This window comes from Podarcis liolepis (assembly GCF_965112155.1).
Source record: "Podarcis liolepis genome assembly, chromosome: 14".
Taxonomy (NCBI): domain Eukaryota; kingdom Metazoa; phylum Chordata; class Lepidosauria; order Squamata; family Lacertidae; genus Podarcis; species Podarcis liolepis.
The window spans coordinates 49526158-49540091 of NC_139569.1; the positions used below are offsets into that span (position 1 = coordinate 49526158).

The window sequence follows — 13934 nt, forward strand, 5'->3', positions numbered from 1 at the left end:
GTGCCAATTTGGGAGAATTTGGTGTTCCTCTTGGACTGAAATGAGAGATCTAAACAGAAGGAGGTGGAGTGCTAGAAACGAGATGGTCTGGTTTAGCGGACTTTGTTGCAGCCAACGGTGCTAATTTTCATTCTGAAACAATTGGTTTTTCATTATAAAATGATGGTGTGGTGTGTAAGTGTTAGCTCTGCTGGGCCTCACTAATGTGATCTTGCCACTGGGCAGGCCGGAAGTTCCATCAGGGCCTGGACTCACGTGCTGCAATGTGCAAAGTGAGAGCATTGGCACAGAATTCGGTACCGGACACAGGAACTCAAAATTCCACATGTCACCTCCTTCAGCTGGCAGGTTTGAGACTGGCAGGACCAGACTTTATATATATTCTTGCTTAACGCTGGTGCTACACTACATTTTCAGTGGTGAAAATGAGTTGATACTGTAACTCTTGGAGTGCCACCACGGCATTTGTAAGGCTAGAATTGCCGCCACCGCAGTCAGACAGGTGCTCCTCACCCTCCACTCTCACCAAGCCCCCACCACTGGAGCCAGGCAGGGTGTAGGGATTTCTGTAGGGGCCGGGGGTGCCTGGTTCATGCCCCCCCAATTATGCACCCGGGGCCACAGCCCCTCTGCCCCCCATGCTACGCCACTGTAGAATTGTATCAGAATAAGCTCCACCTTAAACTCAAAGCCTTTCTACATAGCCTAGAGAAATTACGAAAGTTCAAGGACCCATTTCCAGCTAGTCAAAAACAATGTACAATGTAGGGCTGTTGAGGGTTGTGGCCTGGGCAGAGGCCAAAGGGCCTGACAGAGACAGCTGGTGTCAAAGAGCAAGCAGTCAGTAAATCACACTGATCAAGGTTGGAGTTAACTCTTTATTAGCCAAAACACCATATTCACAGACTTGGCTGAGTGTCAGGCTTACTGAACACAGCAGCTCATCTCTGGTTTTACCCCATGAATCAGCTGCTGAGGCTGAAAGCTGGCACTTCCCCACAGCCATCTAAGTCACCTCCTCTCCAGCACTTTCTCCAAGCCATCAGAGGCTGTGCCTACATGAAGCCAACCTCTCCTCCACCCTTTTCATGCCTCTTCTGGTTCTGCGAGACAAGGCAGGAGGACAGCTAGTCATGGCAGGTGGGGGAGACACCTGTGACTCTTCACTAGCCTGATTCATCTCTGCCTCTTGGTCTTTCTCTCTCCCCACTTGTTGGCTTCAGCTTCTGCCTCTGCCTCCTCTCTGCCACAGGCTCCCCCAGCTCACTAAGCCCTGCTACTTCTTCAGTTTCCAACACCTCCTCTTCCCAGTCTTCTCCCTCTGACCACTCATCTTTGTCCCACCACCAGTCCCCCATCTCTGAGCCTTCTTCCCTTGGCAGTTCCCCACCACCCGGTTCCTCCTACAATTCCTCTGCGTCCATCCAGTCCATGACATGGGGGGGGGGCACATTTGACCCCTGGGTCTCAGATCTCCCAGCCCTTCAGTAAACCTGGAGGTAAAAACAGTAGCAACAAGTTATCATCCAAGAAAGCAATGTGAGCCCCACAGAGACTCAGACGTGCATGGCAATATATTATAACAGCAGTGCTTTTTTCTAAAAAAAATGTTTAGGGGTACTCTCATTTTCCTACTCTTATTGAAATACCTCAATGAGGCCAAACTTAGATTCACAAAATGTTTAGGGGTATGTGTCCCCCTGTGTCCCCCCACAAAAAAGCACTATATAACAGCACAATATATTTGAGTTAAATTACCTTTTTCTTTAATGAAGGGTGTGTGGCCAGCCAAGGTGGGTGAAGTTACCTGGCACAAGTCCAGGGCTTTTTTTTGCTGGGGGAACTCAAGGATACGTAGTACTGGCACCTCTTTTTCTAGAAGAAAAGCAGAGTGCTAAAGGAGAAGGGGTGGAGCTAAAGACGGAAACAGCTTTATCTGTAATATATTTTTCTCCTGCTTATTGCACTGGCCGCATGGGAGGGCTTGAGGCCACTTTTTAAATTGGCTGATTAGATGATTGAGGAGGAGCAAGCAAGGGGCAGTGAAGCAAAGTTTATTGTTCAAGTGGAGAATTTGGCCCAGATCTCAGATGATTCCCTGTCTGCATATGAATATTTGACATTTCTTGCTCACTGTTTCCATGTTGCGTATCTACTTTATAGCTCCTTCATTCCGTTCTTACCAAGGAAAGAGGAGTTTTTGTTCTGTTCTGAAGATAAGAGCCATCTGCTGGGGAACAGCAGGTGAGATGTCAAGGACACCCAGGAAAAATGTTGATGCAATACATCTATGAATGAAAACAACAAAGAAGGAGTTGTATATTGTTTTCATAATGTTCTCTCAAAATTGGCAGAGGCATTTGTCCTGAGGTCATATCCAGACCAGTTTTGTGCCCTAAGATATTTTGGGCCCTTCCTGTGCTCTTGTTTCTGATCACAATTAATAATAAATTAATGGGTCAACCCACCAAAAAAGACAAGAGGAGTGGAGCAGAAATTGTTAGTGGCAAGGAAAATTAGGTATAAAAGGAGAATTCCCTGGATGTGAAGGCCTAAGTTTGGGGCAAGTACTCTTTCGTGAAAGAACCAGTGGCAAAGTAAGGTCAGGTGGTACCCGGTGCGAAAAATTTCTTGTCAAACCCCCCTCCCCCATTGAAAATGGTTTGACTTTATTTCATATTTGGGGGCCCCTACAGCTGAGGGGCAGGACAGCTTACTCTTTGGCATTAACCCCTTCATGCATGAATTAGACTTAAACATGTTAGTTATATGAGGCTGGTATCCCACAAAAATCATCAACATTGTGGAACTTTTCTGCACAGCTTTTCAAACGGGCAGTTCTCTTGCACAACCATGTATTACTTGGATTTGTAACAACATATTTTTAATATAGTAAGCACAGATTCAGTTATATTGCTGCTTTTGGGTCCCGTCTCCCCAAATAGACCATTAGAGTCACCTAAAATTTTTATACATATTATTGCTCACTGGGGCAAGATGGTTTGAACACATAACATGAATCCTGCCCTGGTCTCCAGGTTCTACTCAAAGTGCTGGTTCTGACCTATAAAGCCAGGACTGCAATATGTCCAGGACCACCTCTCCCCAACTGCAATCATCATCTTTGTGTGCCGCCTCCTCTGTGAGAGGTCCGGAGGGCAGCAGTACAAGAGTGGACCTTTTCTGAGGTGGCTTCCTGCTTGTGGAATGCTCTCCTCAGAGAGACTTGTCTGGTTCCTTCATTATCTTTAGGTGTGAGGCAAAAACATTCCTCTACTCTCAGGCCTTCGGCTAATTAAACAATCTATAGCCTTTTAAACGAGGGGGAGAGGGGTATTATTATTGTTTGTTACTTTGTTATATATTTTTGTGCTATTATGTTATAGATAGATAGATAGATAGATAGATGATAGATAGATAGATAGATAGATAGATAGATAGATAGATAGATGATGCATCCATCCATCCATATTAGTTAATCCATAGCTGGAAAAGATTTTGGCAGGTTGAGGATGGGAGTGGAAAGGAAGAAGAGCAAAATAATTTTGCTTCAGGTAGGGATGAATGAAGCAGCCAGTTTTGTTGTCGTTTAGTCATTTAGTCGTGTCCGACTCTTCATGACCCCATGGACCAGAGCACGCCAGGCCCTCCTGTCTTCCGCTGCCTCCTGCAGTTTGTTCAAACTCATCCTGGTAGCTTCGAGAACACTATCCAACCATCTCATCCTCTGTCGTCCCCTTCTCCTTGTGCCCTCCATTTTTCCCAACATCAGGGTCTTTAACAGGGAGTCTTCTCTTCTCATGAGGTGGCCAAAGTATTGGAGCCTTAGCTTCACGGTCTGTCCTTCCAGTGAGGGCTGATTTCCTTCAGAATGGATAGGTTTGATCTTCTTGCAGTCCATGGGACTCTCAAGAGTCTCCTCCAGCACCATAATTCAAAAGCATCAATTCTTCGGTGATCAGCCTTCTTGATGGTCCAGCTCTCACTTCCATACATCACTACTGGGAAAACCATAGCTTTAACTATACAGACCTTTGCTGGCAAGGTGATGTCTCTGCTTTTTAAGATGCTGTCTAGGTTTGTCATTGCCAGCCCCTCAATTTCTCATTTTTCCAATCTAAAGTTTCTGCATCTGTTTGTGATTACTCACACCAGAATTCATTAGTATTTTAGTGTTCATTTCTCCAGTCCTGATATGCACGTTTTTGTTGCCTAGTATCAGTGCTGTTTTTCTGGGGGTACGCAAGGGGTACGCATACTCCTAAACATTTTGTGAGTCTAAGTTTGGCCTCCTTGAGGGGCAGTATTTCAATATGTGCAGGAAAATGAGAGCATCCCTAAACATTTTTTTAAAGAAAAAAGCACTGCCTAATATACACATCTTTTTTGGAAACAATTTCCATAAATATAATGCATTTCTGTGTGCTACTATGATGATGCCCATAGATGTGGACACTTTCCCCAACAGACACATTTTTGGTTGGAGAGTTGCATTGCCCACCCCACCCCCCCAAAATCCCCAGAGGTCTGCAAATAACAAAGGATGGGGTGGTTGTTGTTTTTTTGCAAGGTTCAAATTAGGTAAGTTTGCACTAAGAACCTCAAAAAAACTCAGCTGCTGGACCAGGCCAAAGGTCCATATTGTCACCATCCTGTTTTCATAGGGCCCAGCCAGATGCCCTGATGAGAAACCCCCACCCAGGACCCAAGTGTTCTCCCCACTTGTACTCAGAGGTAGGCCGCCTCCAGCAACGGAGGTAGGACCTAGTCATCCTGGCTAATAGCTGTTGATAGCCTTATTCTCCATGAACTGGTCTAATGTTAAAGCCACCCAAGTTGGTGGCCCTCACTGCCGCTTGTGGGAGAGAGATCCATAGTTTAACTCTGGGCTACATGAAGAAGGTCGTTCCTCTTGTCTGTCCTGAATTTCCCAACTTCCGCTGCCCACAAGTTGCAGCATTATGAGAGAGTGAGGGAGAAAGTGCTAAAATCTGAGCACAATCAAATTTCTCCTGCCTCCCTGCTTTGAGGGTTCCACCACAATAATGTCATTTATGGGTCAATGTTGTGGGCATACCTTTCCCTTCCTGATATTTTTTGTGAGGTTTCCTTCTGCTTCCTATCAAAATATCTGGAACCACCCACTGGAGCTGACAATGTTGTGTGTGCGAGAGGCACAATGGGTGTTTAATGAGGGTGGCTTTTGTGTTGCCAGGATTTTGCTTTTCAGGCTCCCTATCTGTGCTAGACAGAGCTGGGGCTTCCTGTCTAGGTGGAATGTTTGCAAAAGGCCATTTGCTTCTGACAGGGCAGAACTGCATGTTCAGAGTGTTCCAGAATCTCTCCCATATGTAAAAACAGACCTCTGGCTCTTTTGGGAGGGTGTTAAAATAATTTTTGAAATAGGGCAAGTCCTCAATCATTTTTAAAAATAAGATAGTGGAATAATTATATTAAATAAACACACTAAAGAACAGTTGTTTCCCTACACGGTGTATTAAGGGCACAATCCCCAGTAAGTTTTCCTACTTATTGGAAGATTGTTTGCCTGTCTACATTCTAATCCCATTCTTATTCCTCCAAGGAATGCAGAGTGGTGTACAATGGTTCTCTCACTGCCCCGAGTTTATAAATCACAACATCCCTGGGAGGTAGATTGGACCAAGAGGTATTGATGGGCCCAAGGTCACCCACTGCACTTGGGGGGGGGGGTCTGAAGCTGCATCCTTCCAGCCCTCATCCAACACCAATGCAGGGATGGAGACCTCCTACACCCTCCAGCATTGCCAAGGGTCAGGGGCTGAGGAACATCTGGAGGACCATGTCTTCTCCCACCCCTGCTCTAACAACTGAAGCAACCCCAAATAGTTTAAGAGCCTGAGGCAGAACCCCCCCCCAAATGGTAGCACCCTGCAAACCACAATCATTAGCAGAGGGCGCAATCCATAAAAACATTATTGCTTTTCTTTATCAGATGAAAGATCCATCTAGCCCAGGATTACCTTCCCTGCCTCCTATGTTTGTTTCTCGTGCGTGGCATTCAGAGATATACTGCTCCTCTACATGGAGGTTCCTTTTAGCTGTCATTCCTAACAGAAGCTGATAAACATGTTGCAGACCCTCCAAGTGTCCCTATTTTCCAGGGACGTCCCTCATTTAGAGAAGCAGTCCCAGTTCCTGATTTGATCCCAGAACGTCCCGCTTTTCCCTAGGACGTCCCTAATTTCACTGGAGAAAGTTGGAGGGTAAGGAGTTCTCCAATCCCCAAGCTGTCTGAAGTCAATCCTGTATAGGGAGGTTTTTTAAAAAAATGTTTAATGTTTTTATATATGTTGGAAACCACTCAGAGTGGCTGGGGCAACCCAGTCAGCAGTGTAGAGTATAAATAGTTACCGTATTTTTCGCTCTATAACACGCACCCAACCATAACACGCACGTAGTTTTTAGAGGAGGAAAATCCGTAGGCATGCCACCCGTAGGCATTCCCTCCATAACACGCACAGACATTTCCCCTTACTTTCTAGGAGGAAAAAAGTGAGTGTTATGGTGCAAAAAATACGGTAAATTATCATTATGGAATGGGACACCCCTATTTTCACTGGAGAAATGTTGGAGGGTATGGGAGCCAGGTAATTTGTTGCAGGATGTCAGAGCTGGAGTGGGAGTCAGTTCCCAAATGCCATTCTGACTGGGGCTAATGGGAGTTGGAGTCCAGCAACATCTGGAGGGGCCTATGGCTGCAGTTGGGCTACTACTGTATGGATTCCCCTCCCCTAAAGGACCTGCAGGGCTGCCTAGGTCTTCTGTGTGTCTGAGCAGAACAGCAAATGGGTGGAAAAACCAACTCCTCCTCCTCCTGGCTTTATAAGCCTCTCCAGAAAGCTGAGTTGCCGCAGCCAGACTCAGAGATACAGCGAATTCTCCACACTCCAGCATCAGGCATGACAAGCATTCTTCTCGAGGCTATACCCAGCACGGACCTCTCACACAGAGTGCTAAAGACAATCTCTTAATCCTCTCCTCTCAGCACCAGTCCCAGAAGAGTACACAGGATCCAAACACAAACTCTGCCATGACCTCGCCTTGTTCCTGTAGTAGCTGCTTCGCCCCATTTGAGGTCGCAGGTGCCAATCAGCTGGCACTGCATGGTCCGGTCTTGGCAAGCGATTTTACTCTAGGCTGGAGGGCCAGGGATATGTCCTCTCAAGAGCTTGCCTCTCTCTGTATGATGCCAGAGAGAGAGGTGGGAACAGGAGCACAGAGCATAATTATGTTTGCTTGGAATCTCATCTCTCCTCCTCTCCCTCCTGGGGCCTGAATGTGCCTGTTCATGCATCGAAAGAATGTGTCAGGTGCTCGTGCTACATAGCCCTGCCATGGCCACGTGTGTGGGCCATACTTCTCCCCCCTGGCTGTGTGTTTGACTGCGATGTGAAGGGACTCCATGCACACATTTCAACTCCTCCTTTAATTGGTTTAGAACTTGAGTCCATCCAGTGAAGATAGATGTTGCGAGATTCAGGACAGACAGGAGAAATATTTCTTTTATGCACAGTGTGCTGTTAATATCTGGAACCCACTTCCACAAGATTCATGGTGGCCACTTATTTGGGTGGCTTTAAAAAGGAGATAAGGCAACAATAAAGCTGTCAGTGGCTACTAGCCACAATAGCTGCGTTCTCCCTTCACTGTGGGAGGAATGTGCCTCTGAAAACCATTTACTGGGAATTGCAGGTGGGCAGAGACATCGGCAGACCACTTGAGAACATGATGCTGGATTAGAGCAGCCAATCGCCTGATCCAGCAGAGCTCTTTTTATTTTCTTAGCGGTCCTGATCCCTCACTTGCATGGAGGAGTTTCCTAGAGCCCCTTTGGATGGTCAGCAAATGCACAGCTGATGGGTGTGCACCAGCAGAAGACTCAGTTCAGCCTGGGCCCTGATCCCATAAGAAGGAGGGTGCCTTAGACTCACAGGACGGCCAAAGGGTGGGGGCTCCAATCTTAATTCATCCCTGAATATAGTTCATTGCTTTGTTTGCTTGTTTTTCTGCACACTACTATGTTTGTATATGCTGGAAATAAATAGAAATATTGAAACAAAACACCCTGTCAACATGTTAATGAGGCACCACCAAAAGCTACAAATAATTAGGTAAAGTGATTTACTAGGAACAGGAACCAAGAAATGCAGGCTGTGGGGAGAACCTAGAGGTGGCAGTTACAAGTGGTGGCTGTCCTAAAAGCCTAGACACAGGGGCCGGCCCTACCATTAGGCAGAGTAAGGCACTCACCTCAGGTGTTAGATGCTGTGGCAGCCTCCTACCCACGTTCCTCCTGAGCCCTTGGTCATTCCTGTCTGGTGTGTACCACCCTCTGGACTAGTGTGCTACTCCTGGGTGCTCTGGAACACATTGTCCGGTTGCCAGTGTTGATGTACGATTCAACTGCCAGTGCAATCAGCTTTTGCAAACGGAACAGAAATGACAACATTTTGTCTTCTGCCTTGGGCAGCCGCACATCTTGGACTGGCCATGCCTACACACAACAAGAGGCTGAAAAGAATCAGGCCCAGAGGGCGGGTGGTGGTGGGTGGCTGATCTGGATGTCCAGCTTTCCCATCGTAAATTCCCAGCCTCCTTTGTGCCCAGGTGGCCCTTTGTGTGTAGGCCACAATTCACTCAGAGTGAAGCAGGCTATATTGGCCAGACCCCTGCCTGGGATGCATCTTATCAGGAATGCTTTTGTAACTCTAAGCAGTTACTCACAGAATGTCTGGAGCGTTGCCTGAGCTCCCTGTAAACCAGGCTGTCTGTTTATTGAAACCAAACAGCTGGCGAGGATAAAGGAGGGCCAATTGTTGCAGCCACTTCTGAAAGGAAAACAACAAAACCGGACAGAGAAGAAAAGGATGCCTGTCTATCAGCAGGGCTCCTCCCTGGGCATCCGCTTTCAACACACCACTAGGCACAAGCCAAGGTAATGAGTAACACCTACTGTCATTATGTTCGATTATCGCAGGAGTAAAACCCCAACAGATGGACAAGCACTTTAGAAAGCGTTCATGACAGTGGAGCGTTCCTAACTATATTTGTAGTCATGGATGGAATCTGTTTAAGCTTCTTGATAACGTGCGGAGATCAAATGGCCGGAGGGGGATTAATCTCTAGTATGTTCCCCAGCTAGTATGGATGGGATGCTGCAGCAAGTATTTGCAGGGTGGTGGTGCTGGAGAACAAATGAAATGCTTATGGTATAAAGAACAAATGAAATGCTTATGGTATAATGTATGGAGGGGGTCCAGGTAAGCCCCACCCTGCATAATTATTCACAGGACAAGGCACTCACACATCACTTGATGGCAGTGCCCATCCACTGGGGGCGGGTGGTGTTACTGTTTAGTCATTTAGTCGTGTCCGCCTCTTCGTGACCCCCTGGACCAGAGCACGCCAGGCACTCCTGTCTTCCACTGCCTCCCGCAGTTTGGTCAGACTCATGCTGGTAGCTTCGAGAACACTGTCCAGCCATCTCGTTCTCTGCCGTCCCCTTCTCATTGTGCCCTCCATCCTTCCCAACATCAGGGTCTTTTCCAGGGAGTCTTCTCTTCTCATGAGGTGGCCAAAGTCTTGGAGCCTCAGTATTGGATCACTTCACAAGCCACTCCAGTATCCCTGCCAAGAAAACTCCATGGACAAAGACAGTGGGGGCGGGTAGCCCCTCAAATATGAAGGACCTCAGCCCCCAGGAGTTGGTTCCTATCCTCTGCATTTTACAAAGGGAACGCGGAAGCTAAGGACAAGGAGGAAGCTTCTTTGAAATGACCCAGAGCTGTGGAAGAGAATAGCAGTGTGGTTTGTCTATTTGTCTATTTTATTCTATTCTATCGGTCAATTGTGGGGCGTCCCTTGTCAATCCTGCTTGATTATGTGATCCTGATCATTGCCTCCCCCCCCCACAAAGAAAGCTCAACAACTTTGGTCACTGCCAGGTTTTCTATAGTGGGAGTAGGACATTCCTGCCATATGGTAATTTATGGACCTAATAGGGATCAGGCTAGCAGGTGGGGCCCATTACTTACATCATAGGAGCCTACACAACACAAAACACTGTTGCTGTATGTAGGTTTTATTTTATTTTATTTTATTGGAAATGTACATCCAGGTTTTTTTCTTTAGTTTTTTGGGGGGCCCCCAAGACAGTGGGACCCTAAGCTACAGCTTGATTAGCTTATATGTAAATCGGGCACTGACTGCTAGAGTACATTATTAGTCCCTCAAAAGCAACAGCCACCTTCACTGCCAGAGTCACTTCTTTACTTCTTGACCATTGTCACTTTTGACAATTGCTTGTCAGATTAAAACTTTTCTCTGCTTCACGGGGGCGGCGGTTATGGGGGTCCTGACTTTGCACGATTTTGCCTTTATGCATGAACCCTTGGAACCCAATCCTTGCCTAAGTGGTGTTAAATTTTGTTTTTGCTCCGGTTGCTATATTACCAAAGTCCATCCCTAAACCCAGTTAGGGAATATTATCATTGGCTTTATACTGAGATGGCCCAGTGGCCTGTTTTGCCTCCTGCCACAGCCCAACTTGCCAGGCAGCAGCTCTGCAGGGCCCACGCCCAGCCTTTCTCTTTAACTGAGCACTCATCCTGGCTTGCTTGCACAAAGCTGAGGGCGGTTAGATCCCTCCCACAAAAGTAATGACAGGGTCTCAGGCAGAGGAGGGTCTTTACCAGCCCTGCCACCAGAGGCCCCCTTTTTAAACAAGCAAGGAAAAAAACCCAGGAGATGCCGTTCTACATGCCAAGCAGGTGCTCTGGAGCCGCATGTCTCCTAGAAGGCATGAGCAGCAGCACTCCTCCCTGACCTTGAGTTTCCATTAATCAGCACCCATCAATTCACACTTAGCAGAACAACACCTATGAAATGTTTACATGGTGAAATCTTAATTGGGCTGAGGAGGATCCTTTGTGTGTGTGTTTTGCAGGACACCTTCTTCCTCTCTTTTTTTCTGGCAGCTCCTCAGGTAAGAAAGGAACAAAGGCTATTGTGAGCTTTTTTACTTGGGTGGAGGCAGTGGGGGGGGGCTGCAGGTCTGCCTTCCCCAGGTGGCTGTGGGGTTTTTACTGTTTTGGAGAGGAAGATGAGGAAAGGGTGTGGCTATGTGTTCTGAATTCAGAGACTCTTTGGGTGGCACGCCTAGGTGACATGTAATCTCAATACAGGCCTTGATTGGCTTGTTGAGCTTCTTCTTCTTTGGTGATCACTTGTAGCCGAGGAAGATTGACTTCCATAAACACGGTTTTAACAATGAGCCCGTAAGTGACTGTGGAGGCCAATTCTGGATCCACACATCCTTCCACAGTGGGGACATTGGTTTCCGGGCAGGAGTTGATCATGGTGTGGATTTGCCAAGCGTGCCTTCCCCCTAGCACGTTTCTCTCTTGCGTCCGGAGTTCGAGTGTCTTCAAAGCCCAGGGCACCTTTGGTAAAGGCTGTTCTCCAACTGGAGCACTCGCAGGCCAGTGTTTCCCAGTTGTCAGTGTTTATACTACATTTTTTAAGATTTGCCTTGAGACAGTCTTTAAACCTCTTTTGTTGACCACCAGAATTACGCTTTCTATTTTTAAGTTTGGAATAGAGTACCGTATTTTTCGCTCTATAAAACTCACCTTTTCCCTCCTAAAAAGTAAGGGGAAATGTGTGTGCGTCTTATGGAGCGAATGCAGGCTGCGCAGCTATCCCAGAAGCCAGAACAGCAAGAGGGATTGCTACTTTCACTGTGCAGCGATCCCTCTTGCTGTTCTGGCTTCTGAGATTCAGAATATATTTTTTCTTGTTTTCCTCCTCCAAAAACTAGGTGCGTCTTGTGGTCTGGTGCGTCTTATAGAGCGAAAAATACGGTAGTTCTTGTTGATCACAGGTGCTTACTGTATTTAGCTATCAGTGCGATCAATGAGATCACCAGTGGAAACTGTGCTGTGTTTCCCATCAGCATCAGATGTGTGACTGGTGGCGATACGTGGCAGGGCCTTTTTGGTAGAGGTTCCTGCCCTATGGAACAGAGCGGCATTGCTGTCTGTGACAAACCCACATATTCTGAAGTAAACCACCAGTGTCTCTTAGAGCATCTGGAATTCAGCACCCCTTTGGTGAACCAAATAGAATAATAGATAATATCCTGGGTTTTGTTAATCTCCTTTTTAGCCGTGAGAGCCAGTGTAGTGTAGCAATTAGAGTGTTGGACCTGTAGACCAGGGTTCAAATGCCCACCTGACCATGAAGCTTCCTGGGAGACTTTGTGCCAGTCACTGCCTCTTAGCCTAACCTGCTTCACAGGGTTGTTGTAGAGATGAATTGGGGAGGGGGACAACCCTGTATGCTACCTTGAGCATCTTGGAGGAAAAAAGATAAATAAAATAATAAATAAAATATTATAAATAAAAATAAATAAATAAAATAATACCATAACCCAGCTGCAAGTGGCAAGTCTTTTTTGCACTGTGAGATCAGAATAATTAAGAAGGTGGAACCAGCTTCTAAATATAGTTTTGATTGGCTACTTAGCCTCTCTCACCACTGATCCAAACAACAATTCATCATGGTAAACAGACTGGCTTTTCCTCCTCTTAAATGTCCATAAAAACTGAAGCATCCTTCCGGTGTTTTGGTTTCTTTGATGCCATCTGAACCACCAAAGGCTCCTGGACCCTCCTTTCTGCATGCCGTTCTGCACATGCTCTAAAACCCAAGCCTTTACTCAAGCAGGTGACATTTGGCAGCAACAACTACATTGATGTTTTATTTTACCTACAAAGTCTTTATGTGCAATTGTTGCCTTCCTTCTTCCATTCCTCTCTCCAGATATATGTTATTTAAATACACTGACACTTGAAATCAGATATTTCTTGAGAGTTTCTCACTTAAATGTTCCCCATGTGCTACATCCCCACAGGCTATTTTACATACTAAGTTCTACATGTGAATCTGAAATTCCTTGTTTAATTTTTCTAGAGGTAGACTTAAGGAGAGGGATCCTTGTCAGTGGTGTTGTAATGGTAAATTTTGAATCTCAGGACAGGAGCTCATCATCAAAGTCCCCATAGCCATGTGTCTAAGTAGAATTGTAAAAATGGAGGCAGTTGTGTTGATCCATTATCTCTATCTACCTATCATATTCCCCCGCCTCACGAACAGTAGAGCATAGCATAATACCCAATTTCTTAAAATCAATTGAGGGTCATAGAATTGAAAACTGGCAAAGACAGGTGTAGGGATCAGTATGTTGAAATCTGTCTGTGGAGACCTGAGTTCACAGCCCCTATCAGCCACGTGGCGGAAATGTAATCCTATGCATAGTTATCTGGGAGCAAATGAATTTTCTTGAATTTATTGGTTCTTAGTTCTGACCACATGGGTTCAACTTAACTAGAAACGCAATCAATCTTTCAAATAAATATTACTGTTTAAACTGCTTTCATGAAGTAGGAACCCCATTGAAGAAAAAAGAAGAAGTATACAGCCTCTGCTTGATTATTCTCATTCTTTGACTTTCTCTTTGCTAACTTGCCACAAGCAGATTTGAAAGCCTTGTTATTACCTTCACTTGCCAGAACCAGAAGGGTCCGTCAGTTACCCTGGTGCTATGCCAGCTGGCTTAGAGATCCCTCCACACAAAAGAGGACAACACAGTGGCTTTTCAGGCTAAAATGAGCCTGTGGTTGCAGCTGACTGTAATTTTGTGGGGAAGGGAACCTTATGCAAAAATAGGTGCTGCTGGTGGAGAAAACAATGACAAAATCTTATGCAGGTGAAGCATGCAGGGATGAAAGGGCATCAAAGCTGCAAATAATTCATGAAAAATAGCAAAGTGGAACAGCATCATGAATTACAGCCCTAACCCTCACCATCAAAAGGGCCTGTAGGGTTGTCCA

The 13934-nt window shown here is 46.1% G+C and overlaps 1 protein-coding gene across 3 annotated transcripts in view; it reads right to left on the minus strand.

Moving 5' to 3' along the window:
- The window catches only part of TPM1 (tropomyosin 1), a gene marked incomplete at its 3' end in the record, with an annotated part of 51875 nt that extends 49881 nt beyond the window's left edge, over positions 1-1994 (minus strand). The window contains exon 1 of one of the 3 annotated variants that reach the window (XR_014519267.1): positions 1759-1994. Of the gene's footprint in view, positions 1-1649 lie in introns of all 3 variants that reach the window. The other 2 variants (XR_014519268.1, XM_083475995.1) reach the window with 2 other exon arrangements.
- Positions 1995-13934: the final 11940 nt, after the last annotated feature.